Below are 14,859 nucleotides of genomic sequence, written 5' to 3' on the forward strand. Positions count from 1 at the left end.
CCCCTGACCACGCAGCTCTGAGCGGGGCGAAGCTCAGCCCCGCCCCCCCAGCCAAGCTGCTGCCGGGCTGTTTAGGACCCGGGGAACAAGCGGAGGAGGAGCGGCTCGTCCTCTGCAGCCAGGCGGGGCTGCGCTACCGGTAAGGGGCCGTCCCTCTCCCCCAAGCGGAGCCGGTAGCGCGGCCCTGCCCCGGCTGCAGGGGACGGGCCGCTCCTCCGCTTTCAGCGGCAGGATGAGCTGGGGCCCCAGCTCTAGGCACCAGCTTGTTTTGCTGGTGCCTAGAGCCGCCCCTGCCGGGCGGGGAGGGGGGAAGCTCCAGCCGTGGCGACGGTGGCGGCGGCGGCGGGGGGTGTGCTCCAAGCAGGGGAGAAAACATTGGTGGGGCAGAGCCCCTGCTTGGGAATATTCCTGAGGCTAAAGCCCCAGAGCCCCATATAAGTCGGCGCCTATGATGACTGCACCCACTCCAGAAGGGTATGTATCGCAGGCCAACTGTAGGAGTAAGGATGGATCAAAGTGCATCAGAACTTCAGAATTTAGCACTGCATCCTTAGCTTTGTTAAATGCAACATTACAGGCTTCAGTCCATTTCCAGGTCTTGTTCTGCCCAAGGAGTTTGTGAAGTGGTTTTAGCAGTGTGGCTAACTATGAGATGAACTTTCCATAATAGTTCAATAATCCTAGAAACGAGAGAAGCTGGCTAACATTTTGAGGAGGGGGAGCCTCCACAATAGTCTTAACTTTTGCAGGGGCCTTATGAAAACCTGTAGCATCAATGATGTGTCCCAAATATTCAACAGAGGGCTGGAAGAATTCACATTTGTCTTTGCGGACTCGTAGGCCATACTCTTCCAGTCTTTGCAGGGTAGCCTCTAAATTCTTTAGGTGATCCTCCTCATTCCTTCCAGTGACCAGGATGTTGTCCAGATAGCACTGGACTCCTGGCAAGCCACACAAGATCTGGTCCATAGTCCTCTGGAACAGAGCAGGAGAAGACATTATTCTGCAGGGTAGGTGACAGTATCGATAAAGCCCCTTATGCGTCACAATAGTCAACAGCTCTTGGGACTTTTCATTGACGTGCATCTGTAAATACGCTTGACTCAGATTAATCTACTGAACTTTTGTTCCCCAGCCAGGCCTGCGAAGAAGTCATTGATGTGGGGAAGTAGGTATTGCTCTGCACACAACACTGGGTTGACAGTGACTTTAAAATCACCGCAAATCCAGAGGGAGCCATCTTCCTTCACTATTGGAACAATAGGAGTTGCCCGTGTGCAACTGGTATTAGGACTCCATTTGTGACCAGGTTATCGGAAGGCACCATAGGATAGACAGACAAGACAGACCTCCAAATCCCAAGGAATATTGTTCACAGCATAAAGTGCCTTATTTATCCCCTTGCTGCTATGTGCAAATGGATTCTTTAGATCAGCTTGGTGTGTATGGGGTTTTACCACTGGCATACAACAGGCAGCAACACAATGTGAAGGCAATCATCTATGATGGGAAAATAATCCATTTTTATCATTAAAGGAATGGAGATTTTAAAAACCCATAAGATGCAGCAAAACTTTTCTGCAGTTTCAACTAAATTACATGAGAAAATCATCAGGCCTTACTTAAGAACAGTTAACATTATCTGTAATGAGATCTGCTTTGGAATGGCTGTGATAGCTACTGAGTTCTCTCAGCAAAGGATACAAAGTTGAGGGAGTAGATTTCCCAGTTATAATACACAAGTTTTCACTTCAATCAAAACTAAGAAAAAGGTCACCAGGGCAGATAAGCTGTGTAAATAAACCATTTCTGACACGGAGAATCCTGTGGCACCTTATAGACTAACAGACGTTTTGCAGCATGAGCTTTCGTGGGTGAATGCCCACTTCGTCGGATGCAAGAGTGGAAATTTCCAGGGGCAGGTGTGTATATATAAGTAAGCAAGAAGCAAGCTAGAGATAACGAGGTTAGTTCAATCAGGGAGGATGAGGCCCTGTTCTAGCAGTTGAGGTGTGAAAACCAAGGGAGGAGAAACTGGTTCTGTAGTTGCAAGAACCAGTAGTTCTTGCATCCGACGAAGTGGGCATTCACCCACGAAAGCTCATGCTGCAAAACGTCTGTTAGTCTATAAGGTGCCACAGGATTCTTTGCTGCTTTTACAGAACCAGACTAACATGGCTACCTCTCTGATACATTTCTGACACTAACTTCCTAACAAGAGTGAAAGCAGAAAAGTTTTGGTCTTACATTGTGGACAGTTTTATTTGATATAATAACTAGTGTACAGTGACAGATGATGGTGCTAACGGAGAAAGTAGCAACTACCATGTCAGACTAAGAAGTAATGTGGGAAAAAGGACAAAGACTATGATTTAAAGAAGAAAAATTCACATTTCTTGCTACCTGGTTTCTTGTTCCTTTCTTCTGCCATGTAATAGCATAATGGAGACGGTTGAGCTCGAAGTACTGTGCTATTTGTACATTGTAGCACATCCAAATTCTGTTTCTTCTCTTGGTGTTCTTTCATCATCTTTAAAAAATAGCTAAAAGAATGAAAAAAATGAATTATTTGTAAATAATATGAATGGGTTTATAGCTCCCTGATTTTCTCCCCTGACCCTGGTGCAGGTATAAGCTACTATATTTTATGACAGCTGGCAGTGTTCTCTGTGGGACTATCTACCAGTTGAGCATAGCCAGAGCACAGTGTGCTGTGGCCACGCTCTAGTTTTCTATCCCTGACATGTCTCCTGGGCTCAGAATTGCAGGGAGGTTGATGTAGGCTGTATGCCAGCTCGGATGCCTGCTGAGTACTCCCCTATGCCACATGTGCTCTCAGCAAAGAGGTTAGGTCTGGACTATTCCCCATTTGTGTTGCAGGAGCAGTGCAAAAGGGAGTAAACTGGAGCAACATTTTGTCACTGTTTGTTTTTACATACTATGAAGTGAAAATAATGCTCATGTTCGCTGTGCCAGTGAATAAAAATCTATCCATTGCCATATGAGGCAGTAAGTAGTGTGTTGGGAAAGGTTGCTACCAGCAGAGGAGCTGGCTTTAAAGGGTTTCCTCCAGGGAAGGCTTTGTGAAATCCGCAATATATTCTGGTTCACATTTTGGTGAACCTTCCCAGCAGGTGTAGTTTGCACAGTGCTGTTACTTCCAACCATTGCCTTCAAGATGAAGTTCATCTGAACCCAAAAATTCAAGCACAAAGTTTGCACACCTCTCAAGCATTGTTGGTGTCTTTTATAAAACCGACAAAGTTCCCCTTTCCCATAAGGTTCCTTCTCCCCCCAACAAGCTCTCTGATGCTTAGCTATTTTTTGGTAGTAAACTTGATAGTCTTTTACCCCTTCACTCATCCATCGTCTTTAAGGTGTGATTAACTGGCCAGCTCCCTCTTTCTGGGTTTTCAAGAGACAAACATCTGGCCCACCCCTCCTTTGCAGCTTGTGTGCGGGTGGCTGTAACAAAGTTTCTGTGACACTCAAGAGTGCTGGAAAGAGAGACAGCTCTTTATTTCCTGGCCACAGATACTGTGACAGTTTTCCCCCTTGGGTGCAACCTAGAACTGGAGTACAGCTGAGCCCTCTGACTTACCAGTCTGGGTTCCCTCTCACACTATGACGTTGTGACAAGCTGCAAAGCCCTGCAAGCTTGCACTCACACCAACATACACAGGTAGGGACCACACCCAGCGGTCAGTCACTCATGGCCAGCTCAGCTCTGGCCAGCCAGTCATGAACCAACAATAGAGATGCTACAGCCAAAATACCCCCAGCTCCCCAGCCTAGAACCTGTCAATATTATTACAAATACCCAGTTTGCCCCTCCCTCAATGTGGAGAGGAATATGCACAAAACCTTTGTTAACTGAGCTGAGATTTTTTTCCAAACACTTCACTCAAACCACACTGGTTTAGGTAAAATATAAAACAGATTTATTAACTACAGAAAGATAGATTTTAAGTGTTTATAAGTAATAGCATACAGATCAAAATTGATTACCTAGCAAATAAACAAAAACGCAATCTAAGCCTCATATACTAGATAGGATTTGAGTTAAACAGTCCACCAAGGTGTTCTACAAAGACAGACTTCCTTCTTTCCTGCCTGGGACCAGCACATCTCCAGTTCAGTCCTTGTTTCTCAGGTGTTTCCAGGTGTTCTCTTGTGTGGGGAGTGAGACCCCATCATGATATCACTCCTCCCTTTTATATCTTTTTCCAACTTGCTGGAAAGATCTTTTGCTGTAACCTGGGTCAAACAGTTCCCATTGTGTAGTGCTACCTCTGAGACATTTCTGTTGTACCCAGTTCCTGGGGTAATCCTTGTGACTGTGTGTATTTCCTCAATAGTGCCATCAACATTGTTTGGCCTTTTTATTGCTGTACTGGAAAGACTGCTTGTGGGTGTTCCTAACCTCACAACATGTTACAGTACCATATACATAGCAAAGCTTCATAACTTTATAAACAATGATAGCACATACAACTTAACAGGATATTAATGTTTTAACAGATTAAGACTTTTAAAATGATACCCCACAAGGCATACTTTGTACAAATCATCATAATTATATCACCATAGTGAATATGGGGCGCAGAGTGTCTCGTTGGAGCACAGAATGTCACACCTAACCTAGAACAAGGTAGTTATATTAATACCCTCATCATGTGACAGACAATATTCACTCCCTGCTGTGATTAGGCTCCATCCCCTTCTCTTTGGCAACTAAAACATTTTACCAACCAATAATTAAGAGCTATGAGATAATGCAGCCAATTAATAAAACACATCAATTGACACATCAAGGATGGAGGTCATAGTAGACAAGCTGAACCTCCTGACAGATGAATGGATTAGTCTGTTCTTACTGGACATCTATCAACAACTGCTGTCTCTGAACTTGGTTGGCCTCATCATCACAAGGCTACTTCTTGCCCTTAAAACAGTTCCTTCTCCAGTAAATTGTTTGACTGCAGAAGAGAATTCACCACTCACAGGCTGTTTTCCTGGTGTTTTTCATGGTGAGCATGTGTTACTTCTGTTAGCACATGAGCTTTGTCAATATCATTTTGGATGTCTAAGTTGGTCTTGGTCTTCTGTTTCTTCTGTAGACATGACCAAAAGGGGTAGTTCTCACTTATGACCTGGCTGAGAATGGAACAGCTGTTACTGTGGCAGGTTGCCAGCCACTTGCGATGCTGGGCAAGGATGTTCCAGGCTCAGTTTCAAGACCAAAGTCCTCCCTCCCCTGCCCACAAAAAATCTGCAAATCACTAGTAAGTATTTTTACAAAGGGACCTTCATAGTCTTTTCTGAAACAATCTCATTAATTAGCTCATCCCAGTGTATCTGCCTTGCTTCCAAGTTCCCTATAGAAATAACTGCCAGATTGATTAAGCTTTCTCATCCACAAATGTTCTTAGATAGGTCTTGATTAATTTTAGCTTGCTGAAAATCCTTTCATTAGTAGCCACAGTTACAGGAAGACAGCAATAAATACACAGTGCAGTTTCTGTGTTAGAGAAACTCCCATTCTAAGACCTTTTGTGAATGTAGCTAAGGAGATCATTGGTTACCTTCATTTCCAAATCAATCTTAAAGATTCACTTACAAAACCTGGTGATGAGCTCGATCTTGTTCTCAAAATCCACAAGGTAAGCTGCTTGCTAAGATTTGAACACACCTCTTTAGGTCTTCACAGTTGAGACTTTTCAGTTTCTCACCCATCAAAAAAGCAAACCTTTCTTTGACTCCGTTGTACTTATGAATCCTATCACCCAATTGTGTTAATATTGTGTCTAATATGGGTTGAAAAACCTCAAATTCAAAAACTTTTTCAGGATCTGATGACCTTTTGTCCTTTGCAAATTTGCCTGGCATTACTTTCCTCCTTCAAAATTGTTCCTCTTTCAATTGCATGGATATTCTTAATGTTTCAGATTGTCAGACTTACCTGCAATGAACCTAGAAGACCATAATTCTGATAAAGAGTCTTGAAGGCCACCAATTAAACCGTGAGTCATTTGAATGTCTCTGCAATTTTTTGCTTACAATGTTAATTTTTAATAAGATAGTATGGCACATCTCAGCCAAAACAAGAAACAAAAACTCAAATATTTATTTGCAAGCTTTCAATGAAATTCTCGCATAAGATTGTGTAAAGCATTTGGCCTGAGGGGTCATGGCCCAGCCCCCACCTCCTATCTACCACCCCCCCCGGCCAGGACTCCTGCCCCATCCAACTGCCCCATTCCCTGATGGTCCCTCTGGGACCCCTGCCCCATCCACACACACCTGCTCCCTGTCCCCTGACTGCCCCTGGGCCCCTGCCGCCCCATCCAACCCCTCCTCTCATTCCTGACGGCCCTCCTGGGACCCCTGCCCCATCCACACCCCTTCTCCCTGTCCCCGACTGCCCCCAGAACCCCTGCCCCTCACTGCCCCTGCCACCCCATCCAACCCCCTCCTTCCTGACTATCCCCGGGACCCCTGCCCCATTCAACCCCTGTTCCGGACTCTCCTGCCTCTATCCAACCCACCCTGCTAGCGAGCTGAGGCTGTGGGGGGGGGGGGTGTGGGAGGGGCGGGCTCGCGCGGGCCGCGGCGGCGGGGCTCAGCAGGGGATGTGGCCTGCAGGCCAACCCCTGTTCTACACTCACTTGCTATCTTGCGTTTCTTCGGTGCTGCCATTTCTGGTGACTCGTGGTAACTATTTTCTTTGCTTAATGTTGTTTAGTGGAGAAGCACCTTTTCTGTGACTGGCTCCATCTAGTGTTGAAACTGAGAAGTGCAACAGAGTTGAGCGCCATATTCAATTATATTTTCAGAATTTGCTGTGTAAAGCCTTGATCTTGTCTCAAGTGTTAAGAACACCCTCAACCTGATTTCATGGTGGATAGATTGCCTCTACTCTGGCTGGCCATATTGTTGTGCTTTGGCATTTTAATGTCATGCTAATATGCTTTTTCAACACATCCCAACGACTGGTAGAAGCAGAAAACAGGGCATAAAATCTTTGAACAAATGCAAACAACAGAACAGCTTTGGGAACAGCCAACACAACAGCTTCTCCATCAAGTTTTGGTGAGTGGGCAGCACATAGGACAAACAACATGTACTGATTTACCTGATTAATTCAATTTGAACACCTTTGTATGTTGCAGCCATGCTAGCTTCATTGTCATAGCTTGTCCCCTGCAATCAGCCATATCTTTTTTCAGCTTCTCTAAAATAACCGCTGCCATATCCTCCCTTGTTTTGGTGTGGATGGCATTGAAATCTACAAAGCATTAAACAGGGCCCTGAGGATACCATTTGGCGCACTAAATGGAGAAAGCTAGGGCCCCAGGACAGAAGAAGACAGCAAGAAGTAAAAAAACAAAACAAAAAAGGGGGCTTTATGGGCCCTTGACGACCTGGTTCCACTGGAATGGTTTGAATCCTCCTTCACACACTTTTGTCCCTTTGTTTGAAATCCAAGCTTCTCTCCCATTTGCAGTAGGGCAGCTGGCGTTCCTGTTACCATGATTACTTCTGTTCTAGTTTCCTGGATAGCTTTTTTTTATAACTACTCTACCGTCAATTATCTTAGGTTCAAGAAGCTTATTAGATGTTGATATTATAGCTTTAGGTTTTGATGATTTGTGGGTGCTCATGCTCGACTGCACTGTGCTGCAAGCTCTCCAGACTGTCTCCCTTTGCCATACAGCATAATGTCCATCTTGCTAAGACTTAGCTTGAACCAGCTCTTCCTCTGTGATGTGGTAGTCTCTGACAGGCCAGGCAAGGCATGTACAGGCCAGAGGAGAAGCTTAAAAGGGGAGCAGAACAGTTCACTTCTGAGCGGACCAGGGATGAGAATAGACCTTTAACCCACAGCTGCTGAGGGAAGGGGTGATGGAAGAGAGGAGCTTCCCAGACACTCACTGCCTGAAGGCTCCTCTCTTTGGGAAGGAAGGACCAGATCCTGATGCAACCTGAGAGGGAGTTACTCCCCATTATTGCTTACTAATATGGTTTATTTACATTAATTCCCCTTGTTTTTTGTTCATGAACTATCCTGAAATGGCTGAGATTTTGAAGTGACCTGGCTACAAGGCCACTGCAGAAGTGGAGCAGCCACAGGTAAGAGACCCCCTGTTGAGAAAGAGCTGCTATACCATGCCTGGCCACAAGGAGGTGCCAGTGGTAAGTTGACCCTTCCAAAGGTGTACAATGGATAATGAAATGGAAGGATGCCTGTCTTTCATTTCCAGCTGCAAATGAAATACTACTTTATACCTCCATAGTAACTTTCACTCAAGTATCTCAAAGGTCTTTACAAATTCATTAATTAACCCTTTCTGCATCCCTGTGGGGTTTACCCATCTTTCAGAGGGCTAAACCGATTCATAGCATGGGTCAGTGGTCTTTACTGGTAACAGAGTTCTTCCCCCTCTCCGCTGGCTCAGCTCTGCTTGCTGGAGCACTGGTGGTGTGGGGAGAGGGCAGGAGGCTTGGTCCCACCCCAGGGCCATCCCTAGCTATTCTTGGGCCCTATGCAGCCCCCCCTGCAGGGGTGGGGTGTGGGGCCCCAGGCCTCCGGGGGGGGTCAGGGCTGGCTGCGGAGGCGAGGAGGGAACCACCCCCCAGCACTCACCAGTGGCTGGGTCTGGGTCGCTGCACTTCTCACTGCTGGTGAGTGCAGGCCCGGCCCTGCCGCAGTACTCAGGGGAGTGGGGGCGGGGCTGGAGTGGAGCAGGGGCAGGAAGGGGGCATGGGGGGGCTGGGACGGAGCAGGGTTGGGGCTTTAGGGAAGGGGTGGAGTGGGGGTAGGGCTGGGGCAGAGCAGGGGCAGGGGCCATGGGGGAGAGGCAAAGCAAGGGCTGGAGCAGCACGCAGCTGCGCAGGGCACCAGGAAATGTGGTGCCCCAAATTTCACCTACCCCACCCATCTGTGCAGGATGGAGTGCATGGGCTCTGTGGAAGCTGCTTTACCCCTTTCGCTGTGACCCGAGATGTATGTAACTCACACAGGGGAGTCACGCAGGGTCTTACAGCCCCTCAGCCTTCCCGTCCAGCATTCTAAGGCAGGTCACATTCTTGCCTTTAATACTCAGTTTTTGCAATGACTTACACATGCAATGTTCAGATTTACATTTCCCAAACACTTGTGTCCATAAACACTATGGCTTGACTGCTTGTGAGGAATGAACACAAAAGCAGAGCGAGTCTGGCAGAAATCTGGTGAAATCTTAGAAAACTGAAGGAAAATATTTTGAGGTATTCACACGGCTCTGTTGGTCACTACCAACTTGAGCTAGATTTGAAGCAGTGAGGTAGAAGTGAAGACTGCATAGGCCTGTATAAATCCCTGTTTGGTCTTGTAACTGATTAATACATTTTAAAAACTATTGGGTGTGGCTTGCAAAGTAATGAGTAGGCAGCATGGTCCAGTCGGTAGGAGAAAATTGCCCCTCGCAGCTCTTCCAGGTGGAGCACATAGGATAAGCACTGTGCCATGCTTATCCTAGGGCTATTCTTTAGGAGTTGTTTCACTGCTTTATGCCTCTAGAGCAGTATAAATGGCCCTTAGCAGGGGAACAGAATCTTCACCAGACCATAGGAGGAAACATGACAAACTACTGCACTAAAAACTTGTCTTGATTTTCTGAAGTGATCAGCACCCAGACCTCCAACCGAAGGCAAGGGGAGTTGTGGATACTCAGCACCCCTGAAATCAGGATGTTTTACTGACAGCAGTACGTCTTCCACAAATCTCTGGATATACAGAGCCTGTAGGTATTCATGGCATGCTGTTTGTTACGAGTGACTAATTCCTTGCATAACACTGTTTGATGTTCCAGTTACTATAACTGCAAATCCAGTTGCTTGCATAGGAATCGGATCACTATTAACCCCCTCTCTACTTTCTGGATCTTAAGTGTGAATATTTTAAACTGCTGCCTTGTTTTCTGGGATGTAAAAATATTACTTTAAAAAGTAACTAAACCTCATATACAGTGTGGCACAGAGATGGTGCAATGAATCCTACCACGCTCTGGCCGGCTGGGGCTGGGCGGAACTGTGTTGGATGAAGGAGGGGGAGTGTTGGAATGCTCTGTGCTTTAGTTGTTCTGGGTTTTAGAGCAGGTGGTTGGAAATTATGGGGAAAGTTGTGCAGGTAAATTTGCAGTTAGCTTTCCACAAACCTTCTTGAGTTTCTCCAGATCTAGGTATTTTATCTTGACATGCCTCAGGTCTTGTACAGATGTCATAATTTCCCCTGGCTGACACAGATTCCATACAATGAGTTCCAGTCTGAGTCTTGGAAAAAGATCATCTCTGAATTCCTTGAAGTCAAAACAGGGGTACAATGCAACTCATGTCCAACCCCCAGCTTCTTAAAAAGCTTCCTCAGTTCTCTGTGTCACCTTTCAATCCCCTTTCTGAGTCCTCTTTCATACTCAGAAGAGTGCAGAAAATGCATTTTTATTTTCTTATGCTTCAGGTCATGCCAACTGTTAATTGGGCAGAGAGATTAATTAAAATCCAAACCATTTTAGGTCAACATCATATAAAACTGTAATATCGCAAATAAAATAACCCCAAATCACTACGAAAGGTTACATCTTCATGAAACAAAAATACAATTGCTCTACCATCTAGTGGCATTGAGCACTGTACATTAGACCCAAGCTTTCACAGTAATCCTGCTACGACATATTTCTCCTTGAAACAGAACTTTGTGATCCAGTACCTATTTACCAATGGCTGACTTACAACGACATGTACATCAGTAAATCCGTAGCGGACACCATTCTAATGTGCTTCTGAGCTCTCTAATGGGACTAAAGTGAAATGGGACTAAACTAAGGTGCCCCTTAGTTAAAGGACCCAGAGCTGGATTACCCAATAGGCAGACTAAGCATGTGTTTAGGGCACCAGCAAAGCAGGGGGCACCAAAAAAATGAGATTAAAAAAAATTGATATTTGATATTTCAAAAAAAGCATCGAAGTAGTCATCATGGGAAAAATCAGAACTTTGTTAGACTTCCTTACACTCCACTACACACTCTTCCCCCATTTTTCTGTTCTCTTTTTATTACTTATCCCCACCTAATCCAGGGGGCGTCCTTCTAACATAGATCTTCCAAAGCTGACATCATTTTTCAAAGCAAATCCATCAGAAGCAACATCTTCTCTCAGTAGCACAGACATCGTTCCAAAACCTGTAGGTGTTTCAGAGACTGACTCTTCTTCTATTGGTGAAACAAACACCATTCCAGAACATGTGGCTGTGTCAGAGACTGTAACTGATCATCCTACTCCTGGTGGTAAAACAGACATTGTTCTAGAAGGTGTGGATGTGTCAGAGACTGAACCTGCTCATGCTGTAAATAATAGGAGAAAAGATCCTGGTATGTGGGTTGATTTCAGTACCGACGATGTAGCTTACTGGATAGATCGTGGACCAAATGACTGTCAACACCACACTGGGCCATTTGAGAAATCACGTCGGACTTTTACCAATGGCAAACAAACAAGATATTGTCCACAAAAAATATTTTTCAGCATGAAAGCGAATGGTGAGAAATACACTCAAGAATGGCTACTGTATTCACCATCAACAGGGTCTGTGTACTGTTTTGTTTGCAAACTTTTTGCATATAAACCTTCAACATCCTGGTTTGCTGCATATGGATTTAGAGACTGGCGGAACACTGTTTTAACTGAACAACATGAAAATAGCACTACTCACAGAGATTCAATGTTGACTTATTTAAATCGAAGACAGGGCTTTGGAAGAACAAATTAAAGGGGAGCGTGAATACTGGCAACATGTCTTATAGCGTGTTATAGCTGTTATTCAAACATTAGCTGAACGTGGTCTGCCCCTCTGGGGATCAAATGACACATTTGGATCATTGCAGAATGGAAATTTCTTGGGATTGTTGGAGCTTGTGGCTCAGTTTGACCCATTTTTAGCAGGCCATATCTCAAATATGGGAATGTTAGTTGACTCATACCCTGTTGACTTGAACATGAATCTATGTGGAGAAGTATGGAAGTTCCACTGTTATATGCACACAAAGTTTAATGAAACAGGAAAAATGAAATTTGGTCACATTGATCTTCATAACACAATATTGAAAGATGGAATACAATGTGTATTTCCAAATGTAGAGATCACACTACGTATTTTACTAATATTGATGATTACTAACTTCTCCGCAGAATGCTCTTTTTCTCAGCAGAAAAGAATAAAAAACCCTCAGAGAACAACGTGTCAGGACAGTCTTGATTCACTTTCCCTATTGTGTATGGAAGTGGACATGCTTCATCGTGTCAGCTTCGATGAACTTATCCAGAATTTTGCAATCAGAAAATCTAGAAAGAAGCTATTTTAATTTCAGCATACGTGTAAGTTTTGTGTCATTTTGAAAAATAAAATTTTATTTTGCGGCATAGTATTGTTTTTATTTTGAATTACATATGGGGGGGCACCATAATCTTTTCAATGCTTAGGGCCTCTAGAGGTCTTAATCTGGCCCCGAAAGGACCAGTAGCCCCAAGTGTGAATTGCAGACATAGGCACATCTGACAAGTCTTATGGAACCAGTCCTTTACTTTACATATGTACACGTGCTGGCCACTGCTTCCCGCCGCTCCCACTGCCTGGGAACAGCGAACCGCGGCCACTGGGAGCTGCAGGTGTCCTTGCAAATGTAAACAAACTGTCTGGCGGCCTGCTAGCAGATTACCCGGATGGGCTGCATGCAGCCCGTGGGCCCATGTTGCCCACCACTGTTCTAGAGTTACAAATGGAAAAATTATACTTAACCATTTATAATGCTGTGTAGAAGTATCCAGAAATATTTAACATTGTCTTCTTTTTTTCAGGAACTAACGTTTATTTATAAGGATGTTCCATTTAGAAATTAGTGTGATAAAATCAAATATATGCAAATAAAGAGTTATTCATAGATTTCATCCATTTACAAATCAAATTTCCTTAGTTAGTGGTTATCTTGATGAATCTTTAGAAAATGTTTGATTTGCCAAAATAACTCCAAATTTGGATCAGTGCTCACTACTTCAATTGATAACAGATGTTGGATCCAATTAAACAATTTAAATTTTAGTGGTTGCTTTGCACAGCTCTTTTTGAAATGTCCCAGATTTTTGTTCTTGTATGTAGCAGCCATGCCAAGGCAAACCAATCTTGCAAATAATGAAGCAAAAAGAAGACCAGGGTAATACATTCCTAGGAACTATACAAAAAATGTTTTGGGATAGCTGAAATGTGAGACTGTTAACACCATGATATAAATACCAAAGCTCAGCTAAAGCCAGTTTCATTTCGAAGCTAATGAGGACTGCCTTAAATCTTCTCCTCTTTCAAGGAAACTCCTGTGGTTCTCACTTTACAGAGGTTTACATGTAATGATACAAATGTCATGTTTTCCTAAATGAATGTTTCCCTAAGTTAATAAACTTTAGAGATTGTAAATGAGTCTCTATCCCAAGTAGAGTTTTGACCCCCAAAAAGGAAAAGTGCTAGAGACTCCATGAGGACAGCTAGGGACTTTGCTACTTCTATTTTACATAGGAGGTGCTCAGATACCATGGTGACAGGTAGCAGTACAGAACTGTAAGACAGATAAGAGATAACAGAGCTGGTTAGAAATTCTCCAGGAGAACACTTTTCTGGGGGAGAATGCTGACTTGTCAAAATTTAAATGTTTTGCAGGCATGGTTTGATTTTTTACAAAGTTCTGACAGAACCCAGCCTGGTTTCCTGTCAGCTTTCGAGCCTGACTCCTAGGCAACCCACATGGTGAGCTATTGGGGAGCCTGCAAGTCCTGGCTTCCAAGCTTGTGGCTCCTTTGCAGCCTGTGATGTAGACTGCCCCAGAGCAAAGATTCCAGTCCCTTTCATAGAGAACTTCAGAATTTTTGGTGTCCATTCCAAACTGGTGCAAAACCAAATTTCAGAATATTGAAATGCTCTGCAAAATGGAATTACCTTTCTCTGACCAGCTCTAACAGATCAATTCCTTTTGTAAATTTTTTGTTTTAAACAAAGGGCTCCAGAAAGGCAAAGGCCCCAATTTTGGACAGTGGCAGAGATGACATCAAAGCAGTCCAGACAGTGGCAGGGAAGAAAGGTGCCTTTATGCCACCTCTGCCCTTGCCAGATTCTGGGGTTGCCAGGAGCCAGTAGAGGCCCCTGCCATGCAACAAAACAGCCCCTAGGTCTACTCTAATTTATGCCCTGGATACAAAGGTTACTTAGGGATCATCTGTCACCCTTAAATAGCTAGAGTGCAGTGTGTTTCAGCTACATCCTCTCATCCTTCTGCCTCTCCCCTTCCTTGTCACAACCCTGGGAGACCCCCAGGCTGAGACTAGGGATGCATGGTGGTGTAGGGCTGTTCCACTGGCCCGTACTACTGATAACTCCATTACATAATCCCCAGAGGAGATATTCCGTTGGTTTCTAGCCCCTTTATGCCACTAGACTGAACCCAAGATTATTCATTTGAAAGCCACAGGAAACTCATGGTTTCAACATGAAACCAGGTACAAGGGGGCAGATTCACCTGAGTATTACTTTGTGTTTTGGGTTTATTGGGACCTATATCTTGAAGTGAAACTCCAGGAGGTTGAGTAGAGAAAGAGGTGTGCGCATGTGAGTCAGTGCTAGCAAAAAACAAAACAACCCCCCCTGAAACCAGTGTATTTTCTACAGAACTAAAGTTAGTTTGTGTCTTCATCACCTAGATCTCTCTTCAGCTGACATCTCTGTTCTAATGTTGCTGTGGAAGCAACAACAAGAAACAATATAGGTCTGATGTTCTCATGTGT

At 44.4% G+C, this 14,859-nt stretch overlaps 1 long non-coding RNA gene across 1 annotated transcript; it reads left to right on the forward strand.

Annotated features, from left to right (window-relative positions):
- Nucleotides 1–6,962: 6,962 nt before the first annotated feature.
- LOC120384575 lies at nt 6,963–12,367 on the forward strand. The gene is made up of 3 exons (XR_005588960.1): nt 6,963–8,133; nt 9,665–9,785; nt 11,116–12,367. It is a non-coding gene; the product is annotated as an uncharacterized LOC120384575 (long non-coding RNA).
- Nucleotides 12,368–14,859: the final 2,492 nt, after the last annotated feature.

This window comes from Mauremys reevesii, linkage group 1, assembly GCF_016161935.1.
Source record: "Mauremys reevesii isolate NIE-2019 linkage group 1, ASM1616193v1, whole genome shotgun sequence".
Lineage (NCBI taxonomy): Eukaryota > Metazoa > Chordata > Testudines > Geoemydidae > Mauremys > Mauremys reevesii.